Here is a 15504-nt window from a genome sequence, read left to right as displayed (position 1 = left end):
GCATCCTGACAGAGAGTTGGATACCTGTTGTTGTTTACTGATTTATTTGGCATATGCTACCGCCAGACAGTAGCCTGTGAATTCTGGTTAATAAACTGCTCAATTCGAGAACTCGATCCTCTGTTGTGGACACTTTTATTTAATTCTATATGTCCTCCAAGACGTGTGATAAGTTAAGTCATCCAATTCGTATTCTACTGTATGACCGGGTAATATGAATGATATTGTACGACCGCTATTCCATTCATAATGTAACCCAATGTAACGTAATATATCATACTAAATGGAGCGTCACAGATTTAAGTACAGAACAATACAAATTGCCCTGAGAACACCTTGAAATAAAATACACTACCTGATGTTCTATTCATCTACTGCAGTGTTTATGTGCAACTTGGAACTAAAAAGCAACAAATGAAAAGCTCAACAACAAAAAAACAATAGATTGAAAATGTTGTGGTAAAGTGTTAGGCTACTTCAAATAATTCAGTAGAATAATGTCAATAGTAATTTCACAGATTTCAATTTAAAGTCTAAAAAAAAGTCGATGTATTTCTGGCCTGAAAATGGAAATCCATACAAACAACAATTGTAATGTTACATAAATAATACAGTAACCTAAATAAATAAACTAAGTACGCTATAATAAAAGTTGTCTATTGTCATGATCAGAGTTCCTTCATTCTAAACGTTTATGCAATAGCCTACCATGATCAGACAAACCTTTTGTAGGTGCAGTGATATCCCAGAGTTACAGGTAGGCTGAGACAAACATTTTCAATATTTCAGTTGGACTTACCAAAACAGCACGTTGCCAAGAGTGCTCCAAAATAGCGTCTCTCCAATTTGAACCGCTGCTCCTCTGCTCAAACTTTTCACTCTGAAGAGATAACCTTCTCCTTGAACAATTCAGCAGAGAAAATGTATCGCGCTTTCAGATAGATATGACACTCACGCGTCGGATTTATCGCCTTCTACTCGTAGGATCTTGCGGGATTCGTTGCCAGTATCAAACTTTTTGGAGTCAATCCTAACATATATGTTTTGAGACCTTTCATTGGTCGTGCGAGAAGGGAAAAGGGGAGGTCTGAAAATCTGCAGCTCTATCCCCAAATGTACTGTCTGGTCTGGGTCACACACAGCATTTGTCAACTGTAAATTATATATGAACTATATGATGTATTTTGCTCTCAGCTTGAGGGTGTTTTGAACCATCTGCCATCAACTTCTTCCACTATTTATTTGAGGATTAGTTCACTATTTTCAGCTGGTAATTTCAAATAGATAATTTACATAGGCTATTCAGTGCTTATTTCACATAGTCTACAAACAGAAAGCCATATTCTGAAATGTAACCAACTTTCAATCCTTTACAGATATACTACATGAGTAGTATGTGGACACCTGTTCATCGAACATCTCATTCCAAAATCATTGGCATTAATATGGAGTTGGTCCCCCCTTTGCTGCTATAACAGCCTCCACACTTCTGGGAAGGCTTTCCACTAGATCAGGGCTCTTCAATTCCGGTCCTGGAGGGCCGAAACACCTCTGTTTTTCATCCTCTCCTTCTAATCAGGGGCTAATTCAGACCTGGGACACCAGGTGAGTGCAATTAACTACCAGGTAGAAATAAAAAACAGAAGTGTTTCGGCCCTCCAGGACCGGAATTGAAGAACCCTGCACTAGATGCTGGAACATTGCTGCGGGGACTTGCTTCCATTCAGCCACAAGAGCATTAGTGAGGTCGGGCACTGATGTTGGGCGATTAGGCCTGGCTCGCAGTCGGCGTTCTAATTCATCCCAAAGGTGTTCGATGGGGTTGAGGTCAGGGCTCTGTGCAGGCCAGTCAAGTTCTTCCTCACCGATCTCGACAAATCATTTCTGTATGGACCTCGCCTTGTGCACGGGGGCATTGTGTCATGCTGAAACAGGAAAGGGCCTTCCCCAAACTGTTGCCACAAAGTTGGAAGCACAGAATCGTCTAGAATGTCATTGTCTGCTGTATCGTTAACATTTCCCTTCACCGGAACTAAGGGGCCTAGCCCAAACCATGAAAAACAGCCCCAAACCATTATTCCTCCTCCACCAAACTTTACAGTTGGCACTAAGCATTCGGGCAGGTAGTGTTCTCCTGGCATCCACCAAACCTAGATTCGTCTGTCGGACTGCCAGATGGTGACGTGTAATTCATCACACTAGAGAACGCGTTTCCACTTCTCCAGAGTCCAATGGCGGCAAGCTTTACATCACTCCAGCCGACGCTTGGCATTGTGCATGGTGATCTTAGGCTTGTGTGCGGTTGCTCGGCCATGGAAACCCATTTCATGAAACTCCTGACTAACAGTTATTGTGCTGATGTTGCTTCCAGAGGCGGTTTGGAACTAGGTAGTGAGTGTTGCAACCAGGACATACGATTTTTACGCGCTACGTGCTTCAGCACTCCGCGGTCCCGTTCTGTGAGCTTGTGATGCCTACCACTTCATGGCTGAGCAGTTGTTGCTCCAGCAGGGCAAAAATCTGACGAACTGACTTGTTGGAAAGGTGGCATCCTATGACGGTTCCACGTTGAAAGTCACTGAGCTCTTCACAGTAAGGCCATTTTACTGCCAATGTTTGTCTATGGAGATTGCATGGCGGTGTGCCAAATTTTATACACCCGTCAACAATGGGTGTGGCTGAAATAGCCGAATCCAAAAATGTGAAAGGGTGTCCACATACTTTTGTATATATAGAGTATGTATTTACAACCTTGAATACCCAGTTGCGAAACTGAAATAGCCTTTCAGGCTATTTGCATCATTACCTGGACAGGTTGTGATTACTCAAAACAAAAAGGACAGGCTAGGGTTGTTTCTCCTCTGCATTTGTCACTGTATTCACTCCACAATCAGTTCAGACACCATAGTTCACGACTGTCACCAAGAGCCACTAGGGTCGTCACTAGTTACCACATCCACAAAGTCATAATTATGGCTAATCCCCGCCTATTTCTACAATTTCTCTTCTTAAAATCAGATTTTAAACCCAACCCTAACCTTAACGACACTGCTAACCTTATGCCTCGCCCTAACCTTAAATTAAGACCAAAAAGCTCATTTTGACTTTGTAGCTGTGGTAACTACGGACAAACAGCCACTAGCTTGAACACCATTTTTGAAAGCCCCATTTAAAGTGTATAGTTATTTTTGTGCCGATGAAATATTACTGTGAAAAATAAATGTTCTTGGAGCTGAGCAGTCGCAAGAGTTGAGGCAGACAGTTGTAACATGTGGAATGGTCATTTAGTCAGTGTGGGATTCAGGTTAAAGGCTGAATGGTGAAAACACCTGCCACGTCTCCTGGCTGTTACAGCACCCAGTGAAATGCATTTCTTGATTTGCAGCTGATTTCACAGCCTGTCAACACTCAGTGATGGCAGTGCTATGTAGGAAACACAGAAAGCTAAAAGATAAGATGTCAGTGGGCTGGATGTTAGAAAAACATCCAAACAATCCATATGCTAGAAACAAAAGAGCTTGAGAGAAATTGTCAATATAACAATGATAATATGATGGGGTATGTTTCTTAGTTTTATGCAAAGCAATACTTGAGACATTTAGTATGGTATTCTGTCACCAATTTCATGAAATAACGCACACTGGAAGCTCTGTAAGTCAAACTGCATACTCACCATAACTTCATCTAACTTTTTTAACAGATAACTAATTTTCCAATTGTGCATTGAGAGGTCAGCATCAGTGTTACATCAGTGCTCTCTAGTGGATATTGTACTAAATTGTACTATTACACTTCAGTTTATCAGTACATCAGCATATCAGTGTATTATCTGTAACTCTGTGTCCTCTCCTACCCTCTAATTAACTGTGTTGGTCAAGCAAAGGAGCAATAGGATTTATACCTCTGGATGGGTTAAGTAGTTCTCCTGAGTACTTAGGTTAGCTACATTTACATTTACAACACACTTCATAAAACAATTATATACACTGTTATGTGTTCAGCTTCTATAAGGTCATCTCATATTACATGTAAATATGTTGACTTTCCCCCTACCCATTCCAGAAAGAGGCAAGTCTTGCAGTAGGCTACTTCAGCATGGGAATCAGATCAAGAGTAGCTAGCCCACCGGAAAGGTAAAAGTAAACATTCTCTGGGAGTGCTGCCCGAAACGAAACTCCAGACAAAACAATCCTAAACTGTCTGAAACATAGAGGTATAGGAAACCCCCCTCTGTGATTTCCTCCACATGCAGTGTCAACCCTGCTCTAGGGAAGGCAGTTTGACATTTATGTTTCAATACCGAGAGTTGGCAAAATCATCTCATACACATTAGTTGTGTATCTTAAATCATGTAGTGAAAAACATTTGGTATGCTTTATTGGAGTGTTCTAGTGTTTCTCATACTCCACACTTCTATTAATTCACCAATTTCCAAATATATTCCACTGGCCTATTAAGAACGACCATAACGTTTGCACAAGGATGGAAAATGTTATTATGATAACATACCATAAATGCTCATTTTCAAAATGGTCCTGACCTAACCATAATATGTAGGCTACTGTATTGCTCTGGTCCAAGGCATTAGTATGGCTGCTAACGCTGTTAATAAGGGGCTCAGTGTTAAAAGCTGCGCTAACACCCTGGACCAGAGCTAGCTATTGTATAACCTTGCTGACCTTGACCTTTAGAGGAGTCTTTTTGAAAGGGAGGTGACCTCAGCCACCACTGATCTGCTTATCTCGTTTAGTTGATGGCGTAATTATTTTCTTCCTGTCAGTTTGTGGCTGTATCTCTGTAATTGGCCAACCCACTCCACTGATTAAAGCATTCAACCCACTGTGTGTTTTTTAGGAATGTTTTATGGCCTGGTTTTGGCCACAAACTTTTCCAATTGGAGAATGATACTGGCTATGCTAGCAAGACATCAACTTGTTCTTTGAGGTGAGGTTTTTGGTTCGTAAACTGAAATGTGTAAGGTATTGAGACTTATTTGTGTTAGGACTTTTAGGGGGAATATTGCAGTGGCCCAATTTGTGTAATTTTGTGGACAGTGAGGATGTTTCAAATATGTTGCAAAATCCATAACAATTGTTCATCTATACAGCATTACAATGTAACCCAAGCCTTCTGGTGCCTATAGCGCCATCTTCTGACTGAAGTTGGAAAGTGTACTACTAAATGATGTGTCCCAGCTGTCCAATATGAGTAGTTCTCTGCCCAATACATGCAACAACTCTCCCACTCTCCCATAATGAACTGTGGTCATCTTGCCAATCTCTTTCGAAATATTCATTTTCCCTACAGACTATTTTACCTGTGATTTGCAGATATCCTAAATCTACTCTATAAAGGATGACACCTTTTATGGTGCATGCAGTGCGTGCCTTGGCTTCATTTTCCCATAACCAGGGTTCAGTAATATACTCTATAGAGCTTGTAATGAAGAGGATCAGAGGATATTAAGCACTCAAAGGAAGTATTTCACTGTCTCTTGATTTTCATGGCTTTGTGATGTTTTTTTTTATGTACAGTACAGCTGCTTTCTTCACTTGCTAAACTCTGGCCAAACAATTGAAATCATAAGTGAAATGTCCACATAGTCATGATCATTCTCCCAAGACAAGGTATAGGCTTTCCCCCCCATAATACACTCAAATTAAACCTGACTTAGGTTTACGGTGTCCATATTAGGACTTCCTGGATGTTGGATGCTTTAACCATATGATGTGCATTTGTCTCAATCAATCAATCAATCAATTTTATTTTATATAGCCCTTCTTACATCAGCTAATATCTCGAAGTGCTGTACAGAAACCCAGCCTAAAACCCCAAACAGCTAGTAATGCAGGTGTAGAAGCACGGTGGCTAGGAAAAACTCCCTAGAAAGGCGAAAACCTAGGAAGAAACCTAGAGAGGAACCAGGCTATGAGGGGTGGCCAGTCCTCTTCTGGCTGTGCCGGGTGAAGATTATAACAGAACCATGCCAAGATGTTCAAAAATGTTCATAAGTGACAAGCATGGTCAAATAATAATCAGGAATAAATCTCAGTTGGCTTTTCATAGCCGATCATTAAGAGTTGAAAACAGCAGGTCTGGGACAGGTAGGGGTTCCATAACCGCAGGCAGAACAGTTGAAACTGGAATAGCAGCAAGGCCAGGCGGACTGGGGACAGCAAGGAGTCACCACGGCCGGTAGTCCCGACGTATGGTCCTAGGTGCTCAGGTCTCTCAGTTGGCTTTTCATAGCCGATCATTAAGAGTTGAAAACAGCAGGTCTGGGACAGGTAGGGGTTTCGTAACCGCAGGCAGAACAGTTGAAACTGGAATAGCAGCAAGGCCAGGCGGACTGGGGACAGCAAGGTGTCATCATGCCCGGTAGTCCTGACGTATGGTCCTAGGGGCTCAGGTTCTCAGAGAGAAAGAGAGAACGAGAGAATTAGAGAGAGCATACTTAAATTCACACAGGACACTGGATAAGACAGGAGAAGTACTCCAGGTATAACCAACTAACCCCAGCCCCCGACACATAAACTACTGCAGCATAAATACTGGAGGCTGAGACAGGAGCGGTCCGGAGACACTGTGGCCCCATCCGAAGAAACCCCGGACAGGGCCAAACAGGAAGGATATAACCCCACCCACTCTGCCAAAGCACAGCCCCCGCACCACTAGAGGGATATCCTCAACCACCAACTTACAATCCTGAGACAAGGCCGAGTATAGCCCACAGAGGTCTCCACCACAGCACAAACCAAGGGGGGGCGCCAACCCAGACAGGAAGATCACGTCAGTAACTCAACCCACTCAAGTGACGCACCCCTCCCAGGGACGGCATGAAAGAGCACCAGCAAGCCAGTGACTCAGCCCCTGCAACAGGGTTAGAGGCAGAGAACCCCAGTGGAGAGGGGAACCGGCCCGGCAGAGACAGCAAGGGCTGTTCGTTGCTCCAGAGCCTTTCCGTTCACCTTCACACTCCTGGGCCAGACTACACTCAATCATATGACCTACTGAAGAGATAAGTCTTCAGTAAAGACTTAAAGGTTGAGACCGAGTCTGCGTCTCTCACATGGGTAGGCAGACTGTTCCATAAAAATGGAGATCTATAGGAGAAAGCCCTGCCTCCCGCTGTTTGCTTAGAAATTCTAGGGACAATTAGGAGGCCTGCGTCTTGTGACCGTAGCGTACGTATTGGTATGTACGGCAGGACCAACTCGGAAAGATAGGTAGGAGCAAGCCCATGTAACGCTTTATAGGTTAACAGTAAAACCTTGAAATCAGCCCTTGCCTTAACAGGAAGCCAGTGTAGGGAAGCTAGCACTGGAGTAATATGATCAAATTTCTTGGTTCTAGTCAGGATTCTAGCAGCCGTATTTAGCACTAACTGAAGTTTATTTAGTGCTTTATCCGGGTAGCCGGAAAATAGAGCATTGCAGTAGTCTAACCTAGAAGTAACAAATGCATGGATAAATTTTTCTGCATCATTTTTGGACAGAAAATTTCTGATTTTTGCAATGTTACGTAGATGGAAAAAAGCTGTCCTTGAAACAGTCTTGATATGTTCGTCAAAAGAGAGATCAGGGTCAAGAGTAACGCCGAGGTCCTTCACAGTTTTATTTGAGACGACTTTACAACCATCAAGATGAATTGTCAGATTTAACAGAAGATCTCTTTGTTTCTTGGGACCTAGAACAAGCATCTCTGTTTTGTCCGAGTTTAAAAGTAAAAAGTTTTCAGCCATCCACTTCCTTATGTCTGAAACACAGGCTTCTAGCGAGGGCAATTTTGGGGCTTCACCATGTTTCATTGAAATGTACAGCTGTGTGTCATCCGCATAGCAGTGAAAGTTAACACTATGTTTTCGAATAACATCCCCAAGAGGTAAAATATATAGTGAAAACAATAGTGGTCCTAAAACGGAACCTTGAGGAACACCGAAATGTACAGTTGATTTGTCGGAGGACAGACCATTCACAGAGACAAACTGATATCTTTCCGACAGGTAAGATCTAAACCAGGCCAGAACTTGTCCGTGTAGACCAATTTGGGTTTCCAGTCTCTCCAAAAGAATGTGGTGATCGATGGTGTCAAAGGCAGCACTAAGGTCTAGTAGCACGAGGACAGATGCAGAGCCTCGGTCTGACGCCATTAAAAGGTCATTTACCACCTTCACAAGTGCAGTCTCAGTGCTATGATGGGGTCTAAAACCAGACTGAAGCATTTCGTACACATTGTTTGTCTTCAGAAAGGCAGTGAGTTGCTGCGCAACAGCTTTTTCTAAAATTTTTGAGAGGAATGGAAGATTCGATATAGGCCGATAGTTTTTTTATATTTTCCGGGTCAAGGTTTGGCTTTTTCAAGAGAGGCTTTATCACTGCCACTTTTAGTGAGTTTGGTACACATCCGGTGGATAGAGAGCTGTTTATTATGTTCAACATAGGAGGGCCAAGCACAGGAAGCAGCTCCTTCAGCAGTTTAGTAGGAATAGGATCCAGTATGCAGCTTGAAGGTTTAGAGGCCATGATTATTTTCATCATTGTGTCAAGAGATATAGTACTAAAACACTTAAGTGTCTCTCCCGATCCCAGGCCCTCGCAGAGCTGTGCAGATCCAGGACAGCTAAGCCCTGGAGGAATACGCAGATTCAAAGAGGAGTCCGTAATTTGCTTTCTAATGGTCATGATCTTTTCCTCAAAGAAGTTCATGAATTTATTACTGCTGAAGTGAAAGCCATCCTCTCTTGGGGAATGCTGCTTTTTAGTTAGCTTTGCAACAGTATCAAAAAGAAATTTTGGATTATTCTTATTTTCCTCGATTAAGTTGGAAAAGTAGGAAAAGTAGGTCTCAGCCTGTGGGCCTGTGTCTGTGGGTAAAGCATGAGGATCCTGGCAGAACCAGTGCTCTGTGCCCTGTTAACAGGCCATGGTCTGATGGCTCCAGGCCGCCTGGCCCACAGCTCACTTAGACTGCAGAACATTCCATGCTCAGGTGACCATGGAAATGGTAGGAGCTGGAACGCACTGAGTAATCAGAGGACCATTTCCAATATTATCTAATCTACCCGTATGTATAGCCTAGGCCTAGTAGACAGCATATTCCAATCACGAACACAACCAACCAAGGAATCTATTTCTGAAATTACAATTTTGCAATTAGAATTCCATTTAGCATTTTGTTGATGACAAGATACACAAAGGAAAGTTTCAATTACCACAAGTTAATTATGATTGGAGATATAGCTAGCTTATGCTACGTTTACACGTCTTTTGACCAATCAGATCAGCTCTGAAAAAGAGCTGATGTGAAAAGATCTCATGTGATTGGTCAAAAGACCAATTAGTGGAAAAAATATCAGAATTGGACTGTCCTGGTTAAATGCAAACTTTGCAGCCTTACACAGCACACACACACACATTCAGAGCTGAGCAAGCTTAATAGCCTGAGAGAAGTTTGTATTTTGGTGGCGGTGGCGGGGCTGACCTATTTGGTTGAGGAAGGCTGTCACTTCCTGGCACCTGGTGGCCCAGCGGGTCCATCTGTGGTACGACACACTCCCAGTCGACATTCACATACACACGCACGCACACACAGAAATATGCATGCATACTGTACACACACAGGCAGGCATACAGACACACGCGAGTGCACGCACACGCACACACATTCACACACACTGGCTGTACTACAGAACTCTGCACCATGTGAAAACATTGCCGCTATCTCATCATATTGAAGGCTACTTTGGAAAATAAGTCAGTTTTTGTAGTATTTACATTTAATTTTTTTCGCTTTGGTACTATATTCACAAGTATGTGATAACATTTCACAACTCTTAGTACAAAACTCAAAACAGATCATCAAAAAGGCTGTTTCTTCTCAACTTTAAGCACATTTTCAACACACAATCACACAGTAACTTTTTTGAAATACCTTTCATATAAAGTAATTGCCTTTAACAATGCAGTGCTCACAATACTTTTCATATGATTCTCTTTTCATTTGTTCAAATACATTTGACCATCACTTAATCCAACTGCACTTAATGGTTAATCACTGTTTGGTAAACCTATAGATTTTAAACTGGTTTGTCTACTAAATATGGATTTTGAGAACTACAGTACAGAAATAAAATATGTGTTTGTAAAGTATAAACATCTAAATGACATGTATGATACATGATAACCATACATAATGACTACTCGTTATTGCTAATTGATTTCACATAGTGGTAACCAAAATAGGTCACCATATACTGCAAAAGGGATGTGTGATCAATTGCAAATTTTTTTTAAACATGGAGCAGGATAGACAGCAAGGGAGAGGAAGAAATCAAAGGGCTCAGAGAGATGGGCATGGACCCCATCAAAGACGTCAAAGAGGTGGGCATGGGCCCCATCAAAGACGTCAAAGAGGTGGGCATGGGCCCCATCAAAGAGGTCAAAGAGGTGGGCATGGGCCCCGTCAAAGGCGTCAAAGAGGTGGGCATGGGCCCCATCAAAGACGTCAAAGAGGTGGGCATGGGCCCCGTCAAAGAGGTCAAAGAGGTGGGCATGGGCCCCGTCAAAGAGGTGGGCATGGGCCCCGTCAAAGAGGTGGACATCAGAGAGAGGGAGGCAGACGGCAGGGAACTGTTGTGTCTAATGAAGTCCGGGCCATCGTCGTTGACCATGTGGTAAACAAAGGCCTTACCATGGCAGAGGCAGCCAGATTAGTTGAACTGCCAATTCGATTATGAGAACATTTCGCCAAGAAAACCGATACGTCTGCAGGATATGCATTATGCTTTACCATTACATTTACAGTAAATGACATTTTGTAATGCATGTAAATTGACAAAACATGTTTCAGTATTCTTACAGTATGATCTATTGACAGTATACTCTGTTCTACCCTCAGAATTGACGGAAGACCCCATGGTGGTGGCCGTGTGCTGACCGACTACCAGGAGTGGGCAGTGGTGGAAATGGTGAGGACCAGGAATGACATACGGCTGTCCGAAATAAAGCAGGCCATTGAGGAGAACGATGACACCTTTGCCAATGTGACATCCATTTTGTTTTATTTATTTATTTGCACCAAAAAAAACATGTGATAGACAACAATACAGATAAAAACAATTTTTTTAAACGGTGTGCAGGTGTGGTTGGAAGCCCAAGGGTTTATATGAAAACCACACCACAAAAAAACAATATACAATACTGTCACGCCCTGGCTCTAGGGACTCTTATATGTTGAGCCAGGGTGTTAGTTTCGATGTGTAGTTCTATGTTTCGTTTTCTATGTTCTTGTTCTAGTTTATGTGTTTCTATGTTGGCCGGGGTGGTTCCCAATTAGAGACAGCTGTGGCTCGTTGTCTCTGATTGGGTACCATACTTAGGCAGCCTTTTGTGCACTTGTCATTTGTGGGATCTTGTTCCGTTTAGGTTTGTGTTGTATGACCGAGGACTTCACGTTGTTTTGTTATGGTTATAAAGTACGCATTAAAAGATGTACGCATATCACGCTGCGCCTTGGTCCACTTATTACGACGATCGTGACAGAAGATCCCACCAAAACAGGACCAAGCCGCGTTTCCAGGAGCAAACGCCGGAGGTAACGTTGGTAGATGTCCTCCTCGGTTGGGGGAGGATAACGGAGGAGGAGGCCGTCCGTTACCGGAGGGCGATGAAGGGGGAGACCCAGGCAGGAGAGGAGAAGCGGTGCCAACCGGGCCGTCGCCGGACAGGCGAGAGGCACCCCCAATAAAACATTTTGGGGGGGCACACGGCATGGACGACGGGGCTGCTGGAGGCAGATACAGGGCGAGTTTGTGGACTAGGAGAGAAGGCCACCAGGTTACGGGGGCCATTGGTCATTAGAGGGAAGGAGAGTGTAGAGGCACGACGAGAGGTACTGGGGTGTGTTACCAGTCCGGTCCGGCCCGTTCCTGATCCCCGCACAAGGCCAGTGGTGTGTGTTCCCAGTACAGTCCGGCCTGTTCCTGTCCCTCGCACCAAGCCTGTGATGCGCGTCGCCAGTACAGTCCGGCCTGTTCCTGTCCCTCGCACCAAGCCTGTGATGCGCGTCGCCAGCCCGGCCCGGCCTGTTCCTGCCCCTCGCACCAAGCCTGTGGTGCGCGTCGCCAGCCCGGTCCGGCCTGTTCCTGCTCCCCGCACCAAGCCAGTGGTGCGCGTCGCCAGCCCGGTCCGGCCTGTTCCTGCTCCCCGCACCAAGCCAGTGGTGTGCGTCACCAGCCCGGTCCGGCCCGTTCCTGCTCCCCACACCAAGCCAGTTGTACGCATATCACGCTGCGCCTTGGTCCACTTATTACGACGATCGTGACAAATACAAAGTAAGTACAAAAATCTAAAAGGTTTGTTAAAACAGATAACAAAACCTAATAATTATAAATGTATAAATGAATTGATCAGTAATCACATAAAACAATATATATATATACAGTACCAGTTTGGACACGCCTACTCATTCAAGGGTTTTTCTTTATTTTTTAAAACTATTTTCTACATTGTAGAATAATAGTGAAGACATCAAACTATGAAATAACACATATGGAATCATGTAGTAACCAAAAAAGTGTTAAACAAATCAAAATACATTTTATATTTGAGATTCTTCAAAGTAGCCACCCTTTGCCTTGATGACAGCTTTGCACACTCTTGGCATTCTCTCAACCAGCTTCATGAGGAATGCTTTTCCAACAGTCTTGAAGGAGTTCCCACATACACTGAGCACTTGTTAGCTGCTTTTCCTTCACACTGCGGTCCAACTCATCCCAAACCATCTCAATTGGGTTGAGGTTGGGTGATTGTGGAGGCCAGGTCATCTGATGCAGCACTCCATCACTCTCTTTCTTGGTCAAATAGCTCTTACACAGCCTGGAGGTGTGTTGGGTCATTTTCCTGTTGAAAAACAAATGATAGTCCCACTAAGCCCAAAACAGATGGGATGGCGTATCGCTACAGAACGCTGTGGTAGCCATGCTGGTTAAGTGTGCCTTGAATTCTAAATAAATCACAGACAGTGTCACCAGCAAAGCACCATCACACCTACTCCTCCATGCTTCATGGTGGGAACCACACATACGGAGATAATCCGTTTACCGACTCTGCGTCTCACAAAGACACGGCGGTTGGAACCAAAAATCTCAAATTTGGACTCCAGACCAAAGGACAGATTTCCACCAGTCTACTGTCCATTGCTCATGTTTCTTGGCCCAAGCAAGTCTCTTCTTATTATTAGTTTCTTTTCAGCAATTCGACCATGAAGGTCTGATTCACGCAGTCTCCTCTGAACAGTTGATGTTGAGATGTGTCTGTTACTTGAACTCTGTGAAGCAATTTATTTGGGCTGCAATTTCTAAGGCTGGTAACTCTAATGATCCTCTGCAGCAGAGGTAACTCTGGGTCATCCTTTCCTGTTGCGGTCCTCATGAGAGCCAGTTTCATCATAGCTCTTGATGGTTTTTGCGACTGCACTTGAAGAAACTTTCAAAGTTCTTGAAATGTTCTGTATTGACTGACCTTCATGTCTTAAAGTAATGATGGACTGTCGTTTCTCTTTGCTTATTTGAGCCGTTCTTGCCATAATATGGACATGGTCTTTTACCAAATAGGGCTATCTTCTGTATACCTTTGAATGAGTAGGTGTTCTAAAACTTTTGACCGGTAGTGTAGATGGATTTCAGAATTAACCTGGAAGAATCCATTGAAGGGTTTAGGTAAACTGTCTGGGAGGTATGAGTATTTGTAGATGAAAGTGCATAATTGGAGTACATTAATGTCGTAAATAGACAAGATATGGAGTTTCTTAAACAAAGCTGCAGATGGAGCCAGGTAATTAGAGGAGGTGACTATTCTTGAAAATTTATTTTGTATGATGAGTAATTTGTGTAGGTAGGAAGCATATGTACTGGCCCAGACAGTAAATGAGATATGGGGTAAATTAAGCTATAGTATAGAGTTAAGAAGCAAGCCTGATGAACCAAACCACTAATCTTTCTGATGATACCAACAGATTTCATCACTTTGCTGCAGACAAATTGACAATCGCCTGCCTTTTGAAGAGGCACCAGGTATCTATGAAACACAATTACCTGGTGCCTTTTGAGAAAAACAACGACCGAGTGAAAAAACTGCCGGCCGAGTATGTTCAGGTACAGCACTATATACTGTATTACTGTTACTATTTGATGCGCATGCTACTTCACAATATTATATTGGAATTATACTGTAAAAATAACTAACCAAAATATATTTTTAGAGGGTGATGGTGCTTCATGCTGCTGTGGACCATCATAAGTATATCTTTGTTGATGAAACGGGCTTCAACCTGGCCAAAACTCGTTGCCGTCGGCGGAACCTCATCGGCCAACGGGCGACCATCCAAGTTTCTTGGACAATGTGGGGGAAACATCTCCATGTGCGCAGCTATCTCTGAAGATGGTGTGGTAGGACGCAGGCCATTACTTGGATCCTACAACGCTGCACACCTCATTGTGTTTCTCAATTAAATTGAGCAGGCCTGTCAAGGTCAAGGGGTCACCTATGTCATTGTGTGGGACAATGTCAGGTTCCACCATAAAGAGGTGGTTCAGGCAACCCTATTGAGGAATTTGTTTCATCATGAAGGTGGAAGGTGTATGATCGCCATCCCCATGAGCATGCCACCCTCCTTCTGGCCATGGATGAGGCATGCGACGATGTCAATGCAGACCAATGTCAAGCTTGGATTTGCCATGCCAACAGGTTTTCCCCGCTGTGCATGAACTATGAGGACATTCACTGTGATGTCGATGAGAATTTATGGCCAAATGCTCAATATAGGCTTGATGCAAATTAATGCATGCTAAACGTTATGTTTTATTTTCATTTATTTTATTTGTTTCATTTAATTTCTTACATTTGATTATAGACAGTACACCTATGTTGCAATTATATCTGAAAAATATAATGTTTTTTTGCATGAATGATTGTAGAGGATGTCTTCATTGATCACACCTTTGATTACACAATGGATAGATATTATGGAAATTATAGATTTTCGGTCAATTTTGTTGGGTAATGTAAGTGTATTGCCTAATGTGAAAACTGTGTAATCTACTGTAATTTACAGTACTGTAGCATATTACTTTCAGCACTTCTAAGGGCGATTTGAAACACGTATCTTGCATTGTTTGCTATTGGATTAACTGGTAGTTAAAACAACTAAATTGAAAATATATCATTATGATGTGGTTTGGTGATTAAACCAATGTTCTCATTAAATTTCACAATAAATGTATATTTTGAATCAATGGTTGTGTGGTGAGAGATGTTTACAATCCAAGTGAATGCACAACGACAGGTTTTGAATGAAAGACTGGCTGCGCTACAAGTGTGACCAGTTTGGAGTTGTGAAAATGTACCACATATTTGTGAAAATAGTACCAAAGCGATAAAAAAAACTGTAAGATCAATGTTTTAGCAGTCAATGTAAAGCAGAAAAAAGTATTACTTAGAGTCTAAG

The 15504-nt window shown here is 42.9% G+C and overlaps 1 protein-coding gene across 2 annotated transcripts in view; it reads right to left on the bottom strand.

Moving 5' to 3' along the window:
• Window positions 1-963, bottom strand: part of LOC121551681 (myosin light chain kinase, smooth muscle) — a 113036-nt gene extending 112073 nt beyond the window's left edge. For both annotated transcript variants that reach the window (XM_041864397.2, XM_041864404.2), the window contains exon 1: window positions 800-963. The gene's annotated coding sequence lies outside the window, so the exon portion shown is untranslated. The remainder of the gene's footprint in view (window positions 1-799) is intronic.
• Window positions 964-15504: the final 14541 nt, after the last annotated feature.

This window comes from Coregonus clupeaformis, chromosome 4 (genome assembly GCF_020615455.1).
Source record: "Coregonus clupeaformis isolate EN_2021a chromosome 4, ASM2061545v1, whole genome shotgun sequence".
NCBI lineage: Eukaryota > Metazoa > Chordata > Actinopteri > Salmoniformes > Salmonidae > Coregonus > Coregonus clupeaformis.
This window is presented reverse-complemented; position numbering and strand designations above follow the sequence as displayed.